The following is a 15,750-nucleotide window of genomic DNA, read 5'->3' as shown; positions in this document are numbered from 1 at the left end:
AACTGAGGCTTGTCCAAGATCACACAAAACTGAAAGGTAAAGCTAAGATTTTAACTCAGGTCTGCCTGAAATAGGTTTTTGGATATATAAATATGTACATATCCTCAAACACAGATTTCTTTGTATAACATGTAAAATTTTACTTAATATTATTGCTGTTCATTACAGTATGCATCTAGTCCTCAAAAATGATTTTCGCATTTATCTTAAGCTTTATATCCATTCTAGAAATTATGTAGACACAGTTTAACCTATCTCATTGTTCACTTCCCTTCTTTAGATCTATAGTCACCCATTCTTTAGTTTCTTTTTTTAATCACTTTGTTGAGGTATGATTGCCATACAAAAAGCATATTTCAAGTAAATAGAGCTTGATGAGTTTGGAGATAAGTATATATGATATCCATGAACCATCACCACAATCTATGTCATGAACATACTCATCACCTCATCACCTCCAAAGGTTTCCTCCTGATCTCTTTTTTTTTCTCCAGCTTTATTGGGGTATCATTGACAAAACTAAGTTATTTAAAGGATACAATGTGATGATTTGATATATGTATACATTGTAAAAGAATTCTTCCCATCAAATTAGTTAACATGTTTATCATTTCATAATTTTACCTTTTTGTGTGTGTGAGAATGAGCACATTCTACTCTCTCAGTGAATTTTGATTATAGAATATTGTTATCAAATATAGTAAAGTTAGCACGTCAGACCTTGTTTATTTTATAACTAAAAGTCTGCAGCCTTTATCAACCTCTGCCTGTTAGTCCTACTCCCCAACTCAAGTGGATTCCCAGGTGGCCCAGTGGTAAAGAATCCGCCTGCCAGTGCAGGAGATGTAGGTCTGATCCCTGGGCTGGGAAGATTCCTTGAAGGAGCAAGATAAAACCCCAGATAAACGACTAAATGGAAGGAAGAGAGGCAACCTTCCAGAAAAAGAATTCGGAATAATGATAGTGAAGTCGATTCAGGATCTCAGAAAAAGAATGGAAGCAAAGATTGAGAAGATGTGTGAAATGTTGACAGAATTGTGGACATCACTGCCACAGAACACACTATAGGAAAAAGAATGAAAAGAAATGAAGGCAGCCTAAGAGACTTCTGGGACAACATTAAACACACTGATATTTGCATTATAGGTGCCCCAGAGGGAGAAGAGGGAGAGAAAGGACCTGAGAAAGTATTTGAAGAGATAATAGCTGAAAACTTCTCTAACGTGAGAAAGGAAATAGTCAACCAAGTCCAGGAATCACAGAGTCCCAGGCAGGATAGAGTCCCGGGCAGGATAAACCCAAGGAGGAACACATTGAGACACATAATCAAACTGACAAAAATTAAAGACAGAGATAAAATACTAAAAGCAACAAAGGAAAAACAACAAATAATATTCAAGGGAATGCCCATCAGGCTGTCAGCTGTTTTCTCAAACGAAATTCTACAAGCCAGAAGGGAATGACATGATATATTTAAAATGATGAAAGGGAAGAAGCTACAAGCAAGAAAACTCTACCCAGCAAGACTCTCCTTCAGATTTGATGGAGAAATCAATAGCTTTCCAGACAAGTAAAAGTTAAGAGAATTCACCACCAAACCAGTTTTACAACAAATGCTAACGGAACTTCTCTAGGCAGGAACAAGAGAAGGAAAATATTTACCTATAGAAAATAAGCCCAAAACAAGTTACAAAAATGGTAATAGGATCATACATATCAATAATTGCATTAAATGTAAATAGATTAAATGCACCAACCAAAAGACATAGACTGGCTGAGCAGATGAAAACATGTGCATGTATGCAATTCCATCACTCTGCTTGACTCTCCAAATTGCATGCAATTATTTTATATTGTTAGGCTAATCATGTTCTATTATGGCTTGCAATTGTAATTATCTTTTATTTTTGTCTGGCTATTGATTGTGAAAACTGATAAACATCTTTCACTATTGTGATTACATAACTGTTACTCATTTAATACCATTTATCATGATTGGTCAACAGAAAAATCATAGAATTCTATATCATCAAAGCTACCACTTTATAGAAAAATCTGTAATCACTTTTTAAAATTCAGATGCGTATCAGAATTATCTTGGAGGTTTTTCCAAAAATACAAACGTCCAGGTATTGCTTCTTCTTTTGACTGGGGTTCCAGATATGTTTCTAATGAGCAGCCATATTTAAAAACAACTGGACAATATGAGGACGTTTTACTTTTATCTAGTCTGTTTCACTTTTCCCATTTCATAGTCAATGCTCTCATTTAATTTAGTTTATGTTTTCCAACTTCTCCGTCACTTTTTTTATGTTCTTTCTCAAACTTTTATTAAACAAAGTAGAAAATCTCCTGTATGCATACATATAAATAATGTCTATTTTAGAAAATTAGGAATTTTGCCTAGCTAAAAATTTATGACATTTTGATTCCACTCGCTTGACTTATTATGAATAAAATGCTATTTTTCTAATTTAGAAAAATAGATACACAACAAACAACAAAGGTTTACTGTGTAGCACAGGGAACTATAGTCAATATCTTATAATAACCTATAATGGGAAATAATTTCAAAAATAATATATGTATATGTATAATTAAATCACAAAAAATTTTACTTTATGGAATTTAGTACTGTTTATCTTTTTGCCAGTTTTTCTAAATGTCCTATGGACACCTGATAATAATGTATGAGACACAAAATTTTAAATATATTTGTGTAGTATGTAAGAATAATATAAATTAATAGAAATAGAAATTTATTACATTTAAATTATGAATGACATAATTCAAGTTGCTTTTACTTTTTTCTGCACTTGATAAAGTATTCTCAGAGAAATGTTAATATGTCTCACTATGATTATAAACATTTTTCTTTTTCCTTCATTTCTTTTGATTTTTGATTTATGTATCTTTGTTTCTTTGTTTTTTAGTTAATGATTTATGATGTCTATCTTCTTTGTGAACTGTACCTTTTATCATTAAAAATATTCATCTTTGCTTCATTTAAAAATGAATTCAATTTAAAAAAGAAAGACTGAGGAGAGAGGAAAGGAGAACTTTACTGTAGCATAATGCATATTATTTTATTTTAAGCTTAGTTTCAAGGTCAGCTTCCAGTATTGTACAAAATTTATTCATGTACTTTGTTGCTTATTGATAAGTGTTTCTGAATTTATAAATGTCCTTTAACTCCAAAGGTATCCATTGAGTCATCTTTGACCAAGATTCACTTGGAGATATGAGTTAATTCAAGCGGCAAAAAAACTTCTCAATTACCTCTCAGTATAGCTTTGTAAATATTCGTATTGTTTCCAGATGCTAAGCTATACACTTTCTTTTCCTTGAAAACCAAAACCAAATGATAAAATAAAATTATTCAAGAAAAAAAAGTACAAGTACTGTTTCCAAACAGACCAACTCAAAGTAACACTCAACAAAATGTCTCAAAGTTAGCCAACAGAAAATGTATAATCCTCCATCAGGATAATGCAAGACTGCATCTTTCTTTGATGACCAGGCAAAAACTTTTGCAGCTTAGCTGGTAAATTCTGATACATCCGCTCTATTTACCAGACACTGAAACTTTGGATTTCCATTCATTTTGGTTTTTACAAAATTTTTTTAATGGAAAAAAATTTATTTCTCTGGAAGATTGTATAGAAGGCATTTGAAATATTTCTTTGCTCACAAAGATTAAGTTTTGGGAAGCTGCAACTATGAAGTTGCCTGGAAAATGGCAGAAGGTGGTGGAACAAAACAATGAATGTGTTGTTCGATAAAGTTCTTGGTGAAAATTAAAAATGATTTTATTTTTACTTAACAAACCAAATTGACATTTTGGCCAACCCACTATCTGTCTGCCTGCATTGGAAGGACTGATGCTGAAGCTGAAGCTCCAATACTTCGGCCACCTGATGCAAAGACCTAACTCATTGGAAAAGAGCCTGATGCTGGGAAAGAGGAAAAAGTCAGGAGGAGAAGAGGACAACACAGGATGAGATGGTTGGATGGCATCACTGACTCGATGCACATGAGTTTGAGCAAGCTCCGCGAGTTGGGGATGGACAGGGAGGCCTGGCATGCTGTAGTCCATGGGGTCGCAAAGAGTCGGACGTGACTGAGCAACTGAACTGAACTGAACTGAATATCTGTCTGCAGGACTTTGTTCTGGATGTAAGTTGTCAACTCTTTTGAGCTGATACCAAGGAACATAACTTTAAGATTATATGGTAAAAATGTGCTTAGTTTTGTAAAAAAGAAAAAAGAATCAAACTGTCTTCAAAAATGTCTAAATGATTTTGCATTTCCATCACCAACAAAGGAGGGTTCCTGTTGCTGACACCTCAGTCAGCGTTTGGTATTGCCAGTGTTATGGATTATGGCCATTTTAATGACTGTGTTAAAACTAAATATTAAAAAAAAAATCTAAGATCAGGCATCTGGCCACATTACTTCATGGCAAATAGAGGGGGGAAAGGTGGAAGTGGTGACAAATTTCCTCTTCTTGAGCTCAAAAATCACTGGGAATAGTGACTGCAGCCATGAAATCAGAAAACGTTTGCTTTTGGGGGGAAAGTTATGACAAACCTAGATAGTGTGTTGAAAAGCAGAGATATTACTCTGCCATCAAAAATCCATGCTGTAAAGGCTATAGTCTTCCCAGTGGTCACAAATGATTGTGAGAGCTGGACCATAAGGAAGGCAGAGTGCCAAAGAATTGATGCCTTCGACTGTGATGCTGGAGAAGGCTCTTGAGAGTCCTTTGGACAGCAAGAAGATTAAACCAGTCAATCCTGAAGGAAATAAATCCTGAATATTCATTGGGAGGACTGATGCTGAAGCTGAAGCTCCAATATTTTGTCCATCTGATGTGAAAAACCGACTAATTGGACAAGACCCTGATGCTGGGAAAGATTGAAGGCAGGATGAGAAGGAGGCGACAGAGGATAAGATGACTGTCAAATTGTATGGCATCATCGACTCCGTGGACGTGAGTCTGAGGAAACTCTGGGAAATAGTAAAGGATAGGAAAACCTGGAGTGCTGCAGTCCATGAGGTCGCAAAAAAGTCAGACACAACGGAGCAAATGAACAACAAAAAGTGATCTAAGTGAGTGCAGTTCCTCAGTAATGCGGTTTGTGCCAGTTTGTAGTGTTAAAATAGAAAGTTAGAGGTACAGAAATAAAAAGAGTGAGTCTAATTCTGCTGTTACATGTTTTTCTTCACCAGCTTCTGTAGCATATAATCGTACTCCATATAATCTCTACTTCTGCATCTGACACCCTGTTCAGAACACTCACTCCGTTTAGATTTTGATCTTTTTCTCACGGGTTCTCTCAGCTGTTCTCAGGTTGCCTGTCGGTTCCATTAGCATCCACGCTCTGAAAAGAACAGATGTTACTGCCTATGTTCTAAATCACAGCGACTTAGAATAAGCAGAAATCCATCACAAAGGGACACAGTGGGAGAGATCCGTGTAGCGATAGAGAGGACAGACTTGGTAGACCTTTTTAAGGGACTTCCATCCTTACCCTCCTGTTAATGTGTCTGATCACAAATCACTCACAGCCAGATGGAGCTAGACTTGCATGGTCTGATTTTCTGACAAAGACCAGACTTCTGTCACTTCTCACAGCAGAAATGCCCAGTCCTGCTGCAGAGGCTGCCCACTGTTTACATTGCAACATGAAAATTTTTATGCTGTTGTTCTTGCTCCTCTTTGGTATTATAAAACAGTCAAGTAAGATGAATATGGATGGTAATTTATTCCAGTAGCTTGCATTGAATTATACTTGGATGACTTATTCAATGAAGGATATGATCAATATTACATCTGTCATAAGTGAACAACTCCTCTTTTGAGTGAATCTAATCAATTCATTGTTTAATGAGCACAGTGGCCTCTGGAGAGAGGCCACAAATCCAAATAACATCACTTAGTGATGGATTTTAATGTTCTCTTCTCTGGCATGGCTAAAAATTGTGTGAGACCATTATGCAGAATGAAGGTTCTCCTTTGGCAAAGCATTGAAGCATTGAAAGAATAGAAAAGATTCATGAAACTATCAGGAAATGTCTTTGTTCAACTGCAAAGTTTATAAAGGGCAAGGTGGTAAATGGCAGATGGGTAAATATGGTCTCAGTGAACAGAACATTGCACTTAAAATATGTGAGTTATTTTCAAATATCTCTTGATATTGATTTGTAACATAATTCCACATGATAAGAGGACAGACTTTGTATGATTTCAGTACCTTTAGACCATGAAATTTTGTACCTTGTTTTATGCCTATGGATATGTTCGAGTGTCTCCTGGTTTGTAATCTATGAATAGAATTTGAATAGAATTTGCATCTTGTGTGAAAATTGTATTAGTCTTAATTATGTTGAATTGGTTCATAGTGCTTCTCAGATCTACTTTTCTGTCTATTCAGTCTATTGATTTTTGAGAGTTTGATATTGAAATTTCAACTAAAAATTTTTATCTACTTAAAAAATTAATTGTAATATATAATGTAACTATATGTAACTTTGTAATTTCCAAGTCTCCTATAAATGTGTTATCACACTTTAATAATTTAAAAAATTTTAAAAAATCAAGAAGAAAAAAGGCACTCTCATTACACCTATCTATTTCAGAGATATTTTGGAAAAATCAACTGCTTCCATTCATCATATTTACATAAAATCTCATAGTAATTTTTTTTAAATGGATGACTACTATTGCAGAGTTCTCTAGAACAATAGCAGTCATATGTTTCTAGGTACTTTTCAATAAAATTAAAATTATTTAATCCTAGAAGACCTCAGTGAAATAGGGTTACATTATCATCTCAATTTTTAGACAAGAAAACTGAGAAACAAAAATATTATTTTCATTTGTTTACATATTTTCTGTGGCTGCTTTTTAAAAATTGAAGTACGGTTGATTGGGGCTTCCCAGGTGGCTCAGTGGTAAAGATTCACCTGCCAGGGCAAGAGGAGGCATTCAGTCCTTGCGTCAGGAAGATGCTCTGGAAAAGGAAATGGCAACCCACTTCAGTATTCTTGCCTGGAAAACCCCATGGATAGAGGAGCCTGACGGGTTACGGTCCATGGGGTCACAAAAGAGTTGGATATAACTGAGCAACTAAACAACAGCAAAGAGTTGATTTACAATATTGTGTTAGTTTCAGGTGTACAACAAAGTAATTTGTTTATACATGTATATATATATATATATATATCTTATTCTTTTCCATTGTAGATAGTGAATGTACTTCCCTGTGCTATGCAGTAAGGCACTGTTATCTCTCTATTTTATATGTGGTAGTGTGCATCGTTAATCCCGTACTTCTGATGGATTCCTCCTTCCCTTCTCCTTTGGCAATGATGGTCTATGTCTGTGGGTCTGTTTCTGTTTGTAAATAAGAAATCTGTCCTATTTTCTATATTCCACATATAAGTGATGTACTATTTGTCTTTCTCTGTCTGATTTATTTCATTTAGTATGACAATATCTAGGTCTTCCCATGTTGCTGCAAATGGCACTATTTCATTCTCTTTTATGACTGAATAAAGACATATTTTTTTAAATTGCTTAATATCAAATAGCATGCTTCAGAACTCCAGAACTCTCATTCTTAACCATTAAATATAATATTTCATAAATCACTTGTAGAAGAAAATTTCTTAGAGTGATTATACATTATTCTACTGATTAAAAGGGCTCATCAAGTGCCCAGCACAACAGAATGAGAAAGATATCTCACCAAAACACATAATTTTGAAATATTACAATAGTAGCAAGGAGTCATAGTAACTAGAGATTTCAGAAAGAGCAAATATTACCTACAAAGGAATGGAGAACTACATGTCAAAATGTAATTTAATAGCAAGTTTCAGTGCATAACAGAAGAGTAAATAGAGTTTTGAGAGAAACAAGTTTCAGGAAACCACAACCAAAACCCAAAAGAACATTACTAGGCCTTCCCAGAAAGATTTCTGTGCCCTAGGCCCTGAGGGGTCCTGAGCCAGAACTGGAGAAAAATCACTAAGGAACAAGGTTACTCATTAAAATATAAGAAACGATGGCATGTTTGTAAAGAGAGAGAGAAAAAAAAAAGGAGGATTATTTTAAGTCATTGTCTTGGGGAAAGGGAGAGAAGGAATATTGCAGAAAGAGGAATTAATAGCTTGATAATGAATATACCTAGGGAAGAATCAAGAATGGGCAGATGTAAGGAAAAAGTTATTTTGAAGCAGAAGTAATTACCAGTTGAGAGAAAATTATCTTGTGCTTCTAAGATGATCATAGTAGAACTTTATTTTATATTTCCAATTAGGCCACTCCCAAAGTAATTTTTTTTTAATCACCTTTTGTTGGTTGGAAAGGAACTTTCTTATGGTTGATGCAGAGTGAAGGAGGAGGAGCTAAAGGGCGTTCCTTCCCTACCCTCATCTTCATCTTCATCCTCACCCTTGCCCTATCAACGAGATGAGAAAAAAACTAAATTCCTAATTAGAATCGACCAAAATTGCCTGGATCTAGAGTAATATTTTCTGCAGGTTCCCAAGCCTATGCTTGTATTGTGGGAGGAAACTGGGGAAGAAGGGTTGAGGAAAGACAGCTTTAACAAAGGAATCAACATTTTAATTTGGGGTAGGAGTTAATGAAGTCAAAGTGGACAGTAGGGAAAACCTTCCAGACTGAGGGACTAGCTTTGTCAAGAGGTGAGGAGACATCTCACATTCTGATCAACATTTCTGTGCGACTACATGGTGAAATATCTCGATTCATGTGAGGAAAACACACCAAAAAGCAAGAGCAGTTCAGAAAATCCTTGGAGGATTGGACCCTGCAAACCTGAGCTATTCAGCATGAAACAGTTCTGAGTGCATGTCTAAATATAGGCAATTTAGATGTTCCAATATTTTTTTAAAATGAGAAAGGAGAGCAAACACACGTGAATGGAGAAATGCAATTTTACATTAAAAAGTCACAAAGCAGGAAAAATGGTGGAAAGCAATTGTGATCTGAGTAAATAGTTCTACTATTGTAGTTATACATATATTATATATTAATACATGATATTGTGCATTATAATATTATATAATATATTATATTTAAAATATTATAAACATCATAAAATATAAAATATACTATACTTATAAAAATATATGATTATATTTATATGTATATTATTATATAATGTATATTATATATTAATATAATATTATACATTATTATATAATTATATTATTTTATATATTATATTATATTATATATTATTATATACTATATAATATAGTATATTATATATTATATTATTACTCTTTATTATATATTATATTATAATGTATATTATTATATAAAATATTATAATATATTTATATATATACTGTTTATATATAAATATATATATACTGTTTATATATAAATATATAATTATATATAAACAATGCAAAACTAAAGTAAAGACTCTCCTCACCTTAGCCAAGAAATAAAACAATACTACTATGGGAAGAAAAACAGTCATTTCTTTTGATTAAAATCTATGTAGTTATCTAGCTATAAAAATTAAATAAAATGACCAATAATCCTCTACTGTTGCTGCTAAGTCGCTTCAGTCGTGTCCAACTCTGTGCGACCCTATGGACAGCAGCCCACCAGGCTCCTCAGTCCACAGGATTCTCTAGGCAAGAATAGTGGAGTGGGCTGCCATTTCCTTCTCCACAATAATCCTCTACTTTATATTAACACCTATTAGGCATCTACAGAGGAAAAGAAGACTCGACATCCTCTCTTTACCCACCGTCAGATTTATGTTATTAAAATAGACAGATGCCTTACTGTGGAGAAGAGTGTGTTTCTAAATTCAATCAGGTGGGGTGGTGTTAAACCTATGAGCATATTAGGGAATCTCTAAAGATAAACTTATTTCTGCTGGAATAAAACACTATTGTGAAATAAGTCTCTTGGAAGTCCAGTTATATAATGTACCTGTTTTAAACTTTATTTTACCTGTTTATTAATATCCTGAACTAGGTGTTTCCTTCAAGGTCTATTGTTAGTGAAACGTCATAAGCAAACCTCAGTGGGCAACTAGGGCTCCTGGAATATGAACTCAGACCCCTCACTTTAACCAGTCAGTCTATAGTGTTACATATATGAATACACCTGCCATTGCCCTAAGGGCACGTTACACACCCTTTCCTGTCCTTCTTCCTTATTAGACTGGAAGCTCCCAGAGGATTGGGAGCTTATCTTTCATGTCTTCATGTCATCTTCACTCCCTATCAAACTATTGGAAGTGTAGCAAAGTTAAATAAATACTTGCTCATAGAATTAATATATGTCATCCATTCACACTACTTTTTATGTTGACTTAGCAAGTTATGTGTCTTCCAACATGTCTGTTAGAAAGAATACTGACTCCTAAAAAGAATAACACAATTTGAAATGTTCTATTTTGTGTTTTATCCCCACTCTGTGTATCTGCCCTCAAGGTCTCATGGCTAAGGCATTTTAGGCAGGAAAATAAAATATGACAAGAAAACAGCTTGAGATAAAACTGACCCTCATACTTAGCCCATGCACAATCAAGTTAAGCCCTCCATACCTGATCTGGTTAATTGAAATGGATGGCAGATAATCCCACAGAAAGATGATACAAATGAATTTAGGGGTCTTAAGGACAAGATTGGGAAATTTGCATATTTCTCTTTTCTGGTATTTTTATAACTAAATCTTCTATATTTGGGTCAGCAAGGTTGGGAAGGGGTCAACCACCCCCCAGAATAAAGGATAAAGCAATAAGGTGGCAGTGAGGCTTCGTGAACTAATTGAAATCCTTACTTTTTAACAAGAAAATTACTTTTACCTGCATTTTTCTTAAAAGCTAAAGGTATCCTTGTATTATACTTGAATCCCTCTCTTTAATGTGTAGCAATATCATATACATCAAGCTCTTTGCTTAGAAAGCTGTATGCACCGATATTAAAGTTAACATGCAGGACTGTGTTGGATATCAACATGCGTTTCTTTGTAGACAAAATGTGTGCTGACTGACTCACCCATATACAAGGGAATTCTTTACTTCATTTTAATTTATTTACAGTATCTTAGAAACTGTTTGATGGCAAATCACTTCCACTGAAAGGGAAACAGTGACATCTGGTGGAATAGTTTTATCCAAACAGACAGTCATCAACATATCTATCCCCTCAAAATAAGTGTTTGAAATACATGCATTCTTTCCCTAGAGAAAAAGTGTGCCTTTATAATGGAACTGGAGATTCTTCAGTCCAGAGCAAAATAAATCTTAAAAAAAAAAAAAGAAGCCCCAAAACGGATTACAAGGATTTGTGTCTTCTATCATTCTAGCTATTTGAGCAATGCAATCTGAAAGTCACAAGCAATATGGTAATACAGAGGTATGTAAACATACTCATATATATATATCTATGTATATGCATATATTAATTATATGTTATATGTTTTATGTATAGCCCATTAATTATATAATATATATTATAGTGCTATATTAACTACATATTATATATATTATATTATGTTTAACTATATACTATATTAACTATAAATATATATGCATATAATACACACATATATATCAATTATGTATGATATTATATACAATGTACATACAGACATATATTGTATATTAGTATTAATCATTTATCCACACATCACATATTTAATATAGCTACATATGTGTAATACACAAGAAAAATTTGTGAGGTTTGTCAATCTGTAAAAAAGTGAAACATGCTTTTAAAATGCTCATGAGGGCTTAATCTAGACCATAATAAATGTGCAAATATTAAAATGTGTATGTACCGTATCTCAACCACTGGACCACCAGGGAAAGTCTCCTTTTTTTTTTTTTTCCGTTTTCACTAAGAACTGATTGAACAATATATTCACTGTTTTGTTCCACTACCTTCTGCCATTTTTCTGGCAACTTTATAATTTCATCTTCCCTAAACTTTTTATCTGTTTGAGCAAATAACTATTTCAGATGCCCTTTGCAGTCTTTCATGGAACTGAAATTTTTCCATTAAGACAGTTTGCTAAAGACAAAAATAAATGGAAATTTGAACGTGCAATATCTGGTGAATATGGCGGATGAATCAGAACTTGCCTGTCAAGCTGTAACAGCTTTTGTCTGGTCATCAAAGAAATATGTGGTCTTCCAGTATCCTGAGGGCAGACTGTATGTTTTCTGTTGACTAATGCCAGATGCTATTCACTGAGCGCTGCTTTCGGCTGGTCTAATTGGGAGCAGTACTTGCAGAACCTGTTGGAATTGTACACTGTTGTATAATACATTGTATGACACAGTATGTTATATCAAATATTTCTCATTGTGTAAAAGTGTCTGACCTTGATTACAAAGATCAGAGCAACCCAGCAGTTGAGAGCTTGGAGTCTAGAGCAAAATCAGAATGTGGTTCAAATCTTGGCTCTTTCACTTGCTGTGTGGTGTTGGGTAAGTTACTTAATTTTCCTGTGACCCAGTTTCATCATCTATAAGATGAGAATAAAACTCTATCTTATCTCATACAGTTTTATTATGAGAATTTACTATGAGACTTTATTGTGAGGTTTAAATGTGTTTATGCATGCAAAGCTTTAGAGCTCTGTCTGGCAGGGTAAGGGCTGTATAAATATTACCTCTTAGTATTGAATTATCTAAAATGTAATAACACAGAAATCAAACAGAACACTTGGTCTACTTTCCCAAATAATTTCAAGAGATGTGAGTGGAAAACTTGATCTAAATTTGATTCCTAAAGTGTGTGTGTGTGTGTGCGCGCGTGTGTGTTTGTGTTGCTTACTCATGACCCCATGGACTGTAGCCCACCAGGCTCCTCTGTCCGTGGAATTCTCCAGCAAGAATACTGGAGTGGCTTGCCACGCCCTCCTCTAGGGGATCATCCAGACCCAAGGATCAAACCCAGGTCTCCTGCATTTCAGGCTCCTGCATTGCAGGCAGATTCTTTCCCATCTGGGGGCTTCCCTGATAGCTCAGTTGGTAAAGAATCCCCCCTGCAATGCAGGAGACCCCAGTACGATTCCTGGGTCGGAAAGATCCGCTGGAGAAGGGATAGGATACCCACTCCAGTATCCTTGGGCTTCCCTTGTGGCTCAGCTGGGAAAGAATCTGCCTGCAGTGCAGGAGACCATGGTTCGATCCCTGGGTTCAGAAGATCTCCTGGAGATGGGAACGGCTACCCACTCCAGTATTCTGGCCTGGAGAATTCCGTGAACTGTGGGGTCGCAAAGAGGTGGACACGACTGAGTGACTTTCACTTTCACTTTCTTTACCATCAGATCTACCAGGGAAGACTTCCTAGAGTATAAATAGCCCAAAAGAGAGTTCCATGGCCACTGATCACTTTGACTAACTTATCCATTAATGAGTCTATATACACAACTGAAATACGTAATTCACTTTTCCCTTCTTATGTATATATGATCTCACCTTGGGTGTTGGTTAATTACCCTCACTACTGATATTCAGACATTACTAGGTACATCTGATTGATGGGAATAAACTGTGTTGAGTAGTATTGTGAGTTGAACCCACATGGTAAATAGAAGAAAAATCAAAAAGGACCTTGAATATTAAGGGCTATCTATCAAATGGAGAAGTTTAATACATAAAGTCTTGTTCTTTGACTATCATGTACCATTTCCTGTAATAAAGTTGTTTCTCCTATATTATGCAGAACTGTAGAAGCTCAGGATTAGGTTAGTAAGTGAGTGAAAGTCACTCAGTCGTGTCCGACTATACAGTCCGTGGAATTCTCCAGGCCAGAGTACTGGAGTGGGTGGCCTTTCCCTTCTTCAGGGGATCTTCCCAACCAAGGGATCAAACCCAGGTCTCCCGCGTTGCAGGTGGATTCTTTACCAACTGAGCCACAAGGGAAGCCCCAGGATTGGGTGAAATGATCTCCTAATTCCAATCAGGCAAGATCCTGTCAGCATCCCTCTTGAGTGATTGTCCATTCTCTGCTTGAACACCTCCAGTGGTTGAGAAACATCATCTCTTGAGATAGCACATGGCATCTTATAGAAAGTAATTACTGTAACTAAAGTCAAACATGAAATACTAAGCAACCGGTTTATCTCCTTTTTCATCGCCAAAAACCCAAGTAAAACAAGTATAGCATTGCTTTTGAAAAATCCCGCAAGAGCCACGGATGTTAGTGAAACTTTGGAAGCTGATTTGGCAGAACAGAGAGGCTGAGTTTTAAATCTGCAAGGGGGAAGACAAACCATGGAAAGGCTCAGGTACATCTGAGGGGTGATATGGGGCTGAAAGTGAGAGTTTATTGGAAGGTTGCTTTTAAAAAAGTCAGACACCCAGATTCTCTCTCTCACCTCATAAAGCCAGTGAACTCTTCTCCCTCCCACCCAGGCATATGGATTTACATTCTGAAGATGTTGAACTGTAAAGATTGTCATTTGGACACCAGGCACAGAGGACTGTGAAGCATCTTCTGGAAACAAGGGGTTAAGTGTAGATCTGCATACTGAACACTGAACCCCTCAGCTGGCTGGTCTGCTGACACGGTAGCCACTGCCCAACTCCTTCCCCCATTTCATCTGTGGGAATGTAACAGCCCAGGGGAAATATCTCTGATACTGACAATTAAGAATCTCCCTAAGTGATCTTTCTCCCAAAATGATCACCTTGTGGTGAGGTCTACCATTTGCCTAAGCTCATGCACATCACAGCACTTAATTACCATGCTCTCGTGGATTCCGGATTCACCCTTCAGGGCTGAGGCAATTCTCCCAGTTGTTGGATGTATCAGTGGCTTATGGATCATAGCTGATTTCCTTTCTGGAAATCACCCCAAATGAAGACAGCTGCCTTGCCCGGAGGACAAACCCAATCCAGTGATTTGTAGGTGATTACAATCTTTCCCAGAGGAAAACCCAAATCCAGCACACTTGCCTCAATTTAGTATATCTCTGAGGTGTCATCCCAGTACCAGAGCTTTCCCTGTTGTTGCCCGGTAAGTGATTGAAACAATATTTCTACCAATTTCTCTCTCATCCTCTCAGGTGTTGATCCCAAGAAAATCCCAAGTAAACTTACTATACAATCTATTTCCCAGGGAACCTGATATAACAGACTCACTCTAGAATTTGAAAGGACATCCCAGCCTTTATTTTTAGGAAAGACTCTAACATGAAAGAATGAGTTCAAATCAATTCAAAGTGAGGATACAAAAAGGAACTTGGAGGAGAAAGATAGCGCAGAGAATATTAAGCTAAATTTTTCTCAAAGAGATAAATTTTATTCATAAAATTAAAAATGAGATGCTCTAAGACAGAACTTTCAGAAAACAAACAAGAACTCTTGAGAATCAAAAACACATTAATAGAAATAAAAATTCTGATAGATTGAAAGATAAAGTTGTGTAACTCTTCAGAATATAAAGCAAATTACAAAAAGATAAAGATTAAGAAAGAGCATGAGAAAATTAGATCCAGGAGGCACCGCGTTTTACTAGAAAAGGAATTTTAAAAATACAAAAAAAAAAAAAAACTAATAGAGAACATGAGAAAATGTCTCAAAACTGCAGGCCAAGAGTTTCTGAAATATCCCACACAATGAACAAAAAACTCCACATTAATGCAAATCACTAAGAAGTTTCAGACTAGTAAAGAGTCTGAAATGCAGTACTTGGGTGCAATCTCAAAAAAAGACAGAACGGTCTCTGTTCATT

The 15,750-nt window shown here is 35.6% G+C and overlaps 1 long non-coding RNA gene across 1 annotated transcript in view; it reads left to right on the top strand.

Annotated features, from left to right (window-relative positions):
• Positions 1–2: 2 nt before the first annotated feature.
• LOC122685485 overlaps positions 3–15,750 on the top strand; it is a 31,118-nt gene continuing 15,370 nt past the window's right edge. The window contains exon 1 of the long non-coding RNA XR_006338408.1: positions 3–36. This is a non-coding gene — a long non-coding RNA (uncharacterized LOC122685485). The remainder of the gene's footprint in view (positions 37–15,750) is intronic.

This window comes from Cervus elaphus, chromosome 28 (assembly GCF_910594005.1).
Source record: "Cervus elaphus chromosome 28, mCerEla1.1, whole genome shotgun sequence".
NCBI classification, from domain to species: Eukaryota; Metazoa; Chordata; class Mammalia; order Artiodactyla; family Cervidae; genus Cervus; species Cervus elaphus.
This window is presented reverse-complemented; position numbering and strand designations above follow the sequence as displayed.